This window comes from Clarias gariepinus, chromosome 7 (genome assembly GCF_024256425.1).
Source record: "Clarias gariepinus isolate MV-2021 ecotype Netherlands chromosome 7, CGAR_prim_01v2, whole genome shotgun sequence".
NCBI lineage: Eukaryota > Metazoa > Chordata > Actinopteri > Siluriformes > Clariidae > Clarias > Clarias gariepinus.
This window is the reverse complement of record NC_071106.1, coordinates 2,667,501-2,675,473: the sequence shown is the minus strand read 5'-3', so window position 1 is coordinate 2,675,473 and position 7,973 is coordinate 2,667,501. Positions and strand designations below refer to the sequence as shown.

At 39.6% G+C, this 7,973-nt stretch overlaps 1 pseudogene; it reads left to right on the top strand.

The window, feature by feature from the left end:
- The first annotated feature begins 387 nt into the window (after positions 1–387).
- LOC128528136 (NLR family CARD domain-containing protein 3-like) overlaps positions 388–7,973 on the top strand; it is an 18,580-nt pseudogene continuing 10,994 nt past the window's right edge.

Below are 7,973 nucleotides of genomic sequence, written 5' to 3'. Positions count from 1 at the left end.
GTGTGCAGGTGAGGAGACATTGGAGCTGCACTCGGTGGATTTGGAGCTGGAGGCCGTGGAGAAGCTGATCCACGACCTACAGGTGAAGCTGGCCTGGCTACAGCAGCGGAAAGCCACGCTGGAATCGTTGCGGACCAACGCTCACCTGTCCCAGGTAAATTCTCGGCATGAGAATTCTCCTACAACTTCAACCCCGCGTGCTTCTCTGCCCAGGTCCAACGCACCGAGGACGCAGCGCGCCCAGGTTTCCTTCACCCCGGCTCCGGGATACCACGAGGCCTGCAGCAGCGGAAGACGCGCGCCAAGCCCCGGGCGAGGACCTCTCCTCCTCCGCCACCACCAGTCTTCGAGTTCTCGACCCGAAACCGCTTCGCTCCTCTCCGCAAGATGGCACACGACGCGCTGGTCATCGGAGATTCCATCGTCCGACACGTGCATGCTACCTTGGCTAAAGGTAAGGCGTACACTCGCTGTTTACCTGCATACCTCCATATAAATGGAGCACGTGTTCTTGATGTTGCTGCACAGGTGCCTGCGGCCCTGAGGAAGAACATTCGAGCTGTGGTCCTTCATGCTGGCACGAACGACACCAGGCTGAGGCAGACGGAGATCCTAAAGAAGGACTTCAGGAGCCTGGTTGAGAAGGTCTGTAGCACATCACCCACAACAAGGATTATCGTATCTGGACTGGTTCCCACATTTCAGCGAGGAATCGAGAGGTTCAGTAGATTATTTGTCTTTAATGAATGGTTACGTTACAATCTTGGTGTCAACAACAGAGATTACCCTTTGTTGTTTCCTGGGAGCGTCCTAGGCTCTACCACACCGATGGCCTGCACCCTAGCAGAGCTGGAGCAGCGGTCCTTTCAGACAACATCTCCAGGACATTACGAACCATCTGACTGGCGGTAAGTCATACCGTAGATTCCAATCACATTAGCCACATCACAACTCACCATACTGATAGACGCACACACATAGCTTGTCCTATAGGAATTGTGTCTGAGAAAAAAGAACAAATTTGTTATATTTGCCCGAAACAATCTGATAACCAGAAAACCAGAAAAAGGCCAAATAAGTAATCAAAATCTACCTCTAAAGTTTGGACTTCTCAACATTAGATCCCTTGCGCCCAAAGCACTTATTGTTAATGAAATGATCTCAGATTATTGCCTTGACGCACTCTGCCTCAACGAAACCTGGCTTAAACCAAATGAATATATTGGTCTGAATGAGTCTACTCCGTCAGGATATTTCTATAAGCACGAGCCCCGTCTAACTGGTTGCGGTGGTGGTGTCGCCACTATCTACAATGATGTACTCACTGTTACTCAAAAAATAAGGCCCAGGTTAAACTCATTTGAAGTGCTCATCATTAATGTTGCACTCAGTAAAATATATAATAAATCCGTGCTATATTTTACTCTGGCCACCGTGTACAGACCCCCGGGGTCATATGTGGATTTTCTTAAAGAATTTGGACATCTGCTATCAGACCTACTGGTTAACTCTGACAAAGTGTTAATAGTAGGAGACTTTAACATTCATGTAGACAATTCATGGATTTACTAAATTCCTTTGGGATTAAACAAAATATAAATAAAGCAACTCGCCGCTCATCATACACTAGATTTAATTATATTCCATGGTATAGATGTCTCTAATATAGAGATCTTACCTCAAAGTGATGATATCACAGATCATCACCTCCTGATATATACTCTACCCGTAGAACAGATTAGCTGTGTCTCCCCACGTTATCAATTTGTTAGAAATATGAATCCGACTACTAAAGACAGATTCACAAGTAATCTGCCGGATCTGTCCCAAATTCTTATTAGACCCCTAAATGCAGACGATCTAGATGAAGTGACTAGCAGCATGGGCACTATTTTTACCATTAGACACTGTTGCTCCCATCAGATTAAAAAAAGTCAGAGATAAAGCACTTGCACCGTGGTACAACAGTCATACTCGCGCCCTAAAGAGAGCAACCCATGACCTTAGCAGTTTTTTGAATTGCGTATAAAGACAGTATGTGCAGCTATGGACAGGCCCTAAAAACTGCTAGGACCGAGCATCCTAGCCAACTGATAGCAAGAAACCAAAACAATTCCAGGTTCTTATTTAGTACATGACATTATGGCTTGCCTAACAAAACCTAAGATGCCCGCAGAGAGTATCCAATCACAGTTTAGAAGTGAAGACTTTATGGACTTCTTTAATGAAAAAAATTAATAGTATCAAATAAACTACAAAATAACGGTTCAACCTCTAATAGTATCTCACGATCCAGTTCAGCCTATAGCTTCACATTTAGATTTTCAGTGCTAGGACAGGAAAAGCTGTATGAACTTATTACCTCAGCTAATTCAACAACGTACCTGTTAGACCCAATCCCAACCAGGTTTTTAACAGAAGTGATGCTTACAGTACGGTTGGAGAGCCACTTCTTAACATTATTAATTTGGCAGTTATTAAGCCGCTTCTTAAAAAATCTAATTTGGACGCGAATGAAACAACAAATTACAGACCTATTTCAAACCTTGCGTTTATATAAAAAAATATTAGAAAAGGTGGTGTCAGCTCAAATATACAAATTCTTACAGGGGAACAATATCCTCAAAAAATTTTAGTCAGGTTTCAGGCCCCATCATAGTACAGAAACTGTGCTAGTTATGATTGCGAACAACTTTTTTTTAGTTCCAGACCAAGGCTGCATCTCAATACTAGTCTTACTTAATCTTAGTGCTGCATTCGACACCATAGATCATAATATTCTCATAGATCATCTACAAAATCATATAGGTATTCAGGGGCAGGCATTAAAATGGTTTAGATCATACCTGTCTGATCGATACCATTTTGTAGATCTAAATGGAGTACCGTCTGATGTAATGCCAGTGAAATATGGGGTCCCACAAGAGTCCGTTTTGGGACCTCTGCTGTTCTCAATATACATGCTTCCCTTGGGAAACATCATTAGAAGGCATGGGATTAGCTTCCATTGTTATGCTGATGATACCCAATTATATATCTCAACAAAACCAGACGAAATACCCAAGTTGTCTAGATTAACCGAGTGTATCCAGGACATAAAGGATTCGATGACAAATAACTTTCTTTTACTAAATTTAGATAAGACAGAGATATTACTCATCGGCCCAAAAACCAGTACAGCTTTCACAATTCAGCCTGCGTTTAGAAGGATGTACTGTTACTACCAGCTCAAGAGTAAAAGACCTGGGCGTAATATTAGACAGTAACTTGTCCTTTGAAAATCATATTTCCAATATCACAAAAACAGCTTTTTTCCATCTTAGAAATATTGCCAAACTTAGGAGTATCCTATCTGATGCAGAAAAGCTAGTTCATGCATTCATGACCTCCAGACTGGACTATTGTAATGCATTACTGGGTGGTTGTCCTGCATCCTCAATAAACAAGCTACAGTTAGTCCAAAATGCAGCCGCCTGGGTTCTCACTAGATCCAGAAAATATGACCATATAACACCTATATTATCATCCCTGCACTGGCTACCTGTTCAGTTTAGAATTAATTACAAAATAGTACTACTTACATACAAGGCTTTAAATGGTTTAGCTCCCACATACCTAACCAGTCTTCTGATACGCTACAATCCACCACGCTCCTTAAGATCACAAAACTCCGGACTTCTGGTAATTCCCAGAATTTTAAAATCTACAAAAGGGGGTAGGGCATTTTCATATTTAGCTCCAAAACTTTGGAATAGCCTTCCATACAGTTTTCGGGGAGCAGACACGGTTTCCCAATTCAAAGGTAGACTCAAGACGCATCTCTTTAATCTCACATATGCGTAACTCATCCCATAACCTCATACTCCAGTACACCTATCCTGAATGGCAACTACGCTAATTCTCTCTATCTTTTCTGTATTTTTCTACCCATCCCGAGGCATCTGAAGATTGTGCCAGCTTTAGTAGACAAAGGCCAACCCTGCGAGGTTTCTGAGGCATCCAGAGAAGGACCAGCTCCAGCTGGATTCTGCTTTATGATGGTTGGAGCTACACATCCTGCTCCTGTGCTTCCAGTGAACCAGACCCCATCTGCCCTCTGCACCTACTGACCCCCTGTGCTGAACTGGACTTCATGTTAATCTACACAACTTCTGTTATATTGCCACCGTCGCCGTCACCCTTGGCTTGCTCATCAGAGACATTTCATTCATCATTCATTCATTTAATTATTATCTAGACACATTTTTCTCACACATACACACTTCCAAATATTTTCCTTTCTAAAAGAAAAAAAGAAAAAATAATTTTTGTGAAGCTGCTTTGAGACAATGACCATTGTTAAAAGCGCTATATAAATAAAATTGAATTGAATTGAATTGAAAAATTGAATATGGTAGACCTGCTGTGTAATATAATGATGAACGTAAACACATGTACATTGTTTTAATTAGATATCAGAAAGAAAGGACTGACTTAGCTGCACCCAGTGCTGTGTCCCTGCGGAGTGGCAAGTCAATGGGTGTGAATATAATGTTTTAAGAAGAAAAGAAAGAACGGTAAGGAATGTTCTGTGAACGCTCCAGTTTTTATTGATTTAAGAATTAATACTATTGTTGTATCCTGTTTTATATTCACAAAAAAGGTAGCATTAGGATAAAGTAAACTAAATTACCTGGTAGTTAAATTAATAATAACAATAGATATATTTCCTTATATTGGCAATGTTTAGGAACAATCAGACACAGGGTGGCAAATATACCTTCACTTTATGACACCATTGACTGGTGGTGTGTTTAATTTCTTACTTAACATTTGTTTGATATTGTCTTTATTAAAAATACAAACTAGGCTTTTCAAACCTGTCCTTAATGCCGGATGCTGATTCCCAGAGCCAGGTATGAATTTGTGTGATTTGAGAGTTTAGATTTAGTTTTCATTGCTCCTAAAGTATGCTGGAATTTTCTCTCTCTGTTTAATTATTAGTTTATGTGCAATATATTGTTGGCACTTCTCATGACCACCTAAGAACTTTTCTTCCAGCCCTTGTGTTACTGACTATCTGCAGCATCAGCTAGGCATCATGAAAAGAGAGAACTATTTATTATTTTAATGTAACCTGGTGTACAAGACTATGTGTAAAAGAACTCTGTTATTCACATATAACCGTGCCACAGGTATATTAGGGTTACTCAGCAGGAGAGTCAATCAAGCAAAAAAACAATCGTTAGGCAAAAAAATATATATTTTTTCCATCTATAATTTTAAAAAAGGAGTTCATTAGGGTTGTTTGAACAGTAAAGGACCCCAAGGTGCAGAGAAACACTATATTATATGAGGCAGCATTTAACCTTCAAGAATTCCTTTACAGAGGCCACTGAAGAACCTTTTAAGTGTTTTCATTAGGGCCCAAGCACTAGTATGCCCAGGGCCCTCTTGTTCCTCTAAGCATTTTTATTAATATACTGTATGTTTTTTAATCATCCATATTAAAATGGGCAGATTGGAATTAACAGACAGGTTGGACTCTGCGGTGCACAGAATTTTAACATACATTTTTTATTTTAAGTTCAAGAAAGACATTAATGTCTTGATTATTGTGATTAATTAAATAATAAACTAATTAATTCATCTGTGTATTTGATTAATTGATTGAGTATTACTCTTTAGCATTTGAGACCGGAATCGACAGCAAGCAATGTTAGAGGGATAGAGGTAAGATACAGAATACCATTCACATACAGATAAAAAAACAAAAAAAAAACAGAACATTACTTCTGCATTTTTTAATGTTTCTTAATCTTATTTGCAGTTGTTATTTTCTGTTAACACCTAAAAATATTGTGAATTATTTTTTATAAATTCTAAGTGATTAACCAAAGCCAAATTTCAAATTGCTTTCTTTATGTTTTTAGGACTGGACCCTGTGTGGAATCAAAGATTCAAATCTATACTGAAGAATAAATTTGGGATAATTAATGAGGGAATACCTATGCATGGAAAGTCAAGACTTCTAAATGAGATTTACACAGAACTCTACATCACACCAGTAGACACCTCGATGAGCTACATGAGGTCAGACGTGTCGAAAGGGAATTTATGAGACGATATGAAACAACAGAGAAGTGCATAAGTTACAATTAGATATTTAAACCCACACCTGGAAATGAGAAACCCACCAGAACTGTGTTAACAGAAGGTATTGCTGGAACTGGAAAAACAGTGTCTGTGCAGAAGTTTGTTCTTGACAGGGCTGTAGGAAAAGCAAATCAAGATTTTGACTTAATTTTTCCATTTAACTTTAGAGCGCTAAATTTTAGGAAGGAAGAAGATCTCAGTTTATTTGAGCTTCTCCACTGTTTGATTCCAGAAATTAAAGAACTTAAAACAGACTATCATCACCACAGAATCTTGTTTATCTTTGATGGTCTGGATGAGTCTCGTTTCTCCCTCGATTTCCAAAACAGCAAAATATTGACTGATCCTACAGCATCAGCTTCACTAGATATCCTGTTAACAAATCTTATTAAGGGAAATCTGCTTCCATCTGCATTCCTCTGGATAACATCTCGACCTGCAGCATCCAGTCAGATTCCACCTGTTTATATTAACAGATTAACAGAGATACGAGGGTTTAATGACCCTCAGAAAGACGAGTACTTCAGAAAAAGAATCAGCGATCAAACCCTGGCTAATAAAATCATCACACACCTGAAGACATCACGAAGTCTTTACATTATGTGCCACATGCCAGTCTTCTGTTGGATTACAGCGACTGTTCTCGAGGGAATGTTCAGTGAGGCAAAGACTGGAGACGTCCCCAAGACCCTGACTCAAATGTTTACACATTTCCTGATCTTACAGCTCAAACTTGGATCCCAAAAGTCAAGAAATGAATTCTCAACAGATTGCAGACATTGTACTAAAACTGGGAAAGCTGGCATACCAGCAGCTGGAGAAGGGAAACCTGATCTTCTATGAGGAGGACATCACTGAGTGTGGCATTGATGTCAGAGAGGCCACAGTGTACTCAGGAGTTTGCACTCAGATCTTTATTGAGGAAGTCACTTCACATCTGGGGAAGGTGTACAGCTTTGTGCATCTGAGTGTTCAGGAGCATCTTGCTGCAGTGTATGCTTTTCTCTCATGTGTCAATAGAAATCTTTCAAAACAACAAACAGTCAAAATCTTTAAAGCAACTCTGTTACACCTTCTAAAGGTAGTACTAGACAAGGCCTTACAGAGTAAGAATGGACACCTGGACCTTTTCCTCCGCTTCCTTATGGGTCTCTCACTGGAGTCCAATTCAGTTCTCTTACAAGACCTACTGACAGAGAGAGGACACAGATATCTGAGGGAAAAGGCTGCTAACACAAAAAAAGGAATAACTAAGCATATCAAGAAAATGATTGCAGATAATCCAACAATATGCCATTCTGTCAATTTGTTCCATTGTCTCATTGAACTGAATGACCTGTCTCTGGTACAGGAAGTTCAGGTCTTTTTGAATAAAACAGGAAATAATCGCCTTAAGGGAGTCGACCTTAGTTCAGTTCAGTGGTTAGCAGTGGTTTTCTTGTTGATGAACTCAGAGGAGGATCTGAAAGAGTTTAATCTCCAGAAATATGCAGCATCTGAGGAATGTTTAATGCACTTGTATCCAGTTGCCATGGTATCCAGGAAAGCACTGTAGGTTTTTTTCCCCCATGACTTTTATTAATGTATGAATTTGTTAAAATAAAATAGAATAGTCTTTACTGTCATTGCAATCTCGGTACAGTGTAATCTCGGATTGTGAGTAACCTGGTTTGCAAGCGTTCCTCAAGATGAAGTTTATCAAGATATAAACAAGCGGGTCTTGATTTACAAGTACCAAATATCATTAAGTATAATGTGGCACGCATGCACTTCTTGTTTTGGTGCAGAGAGTAACATGATCACAACTAAGCCAATGATTTTTCTCTAAAGCATCTTTT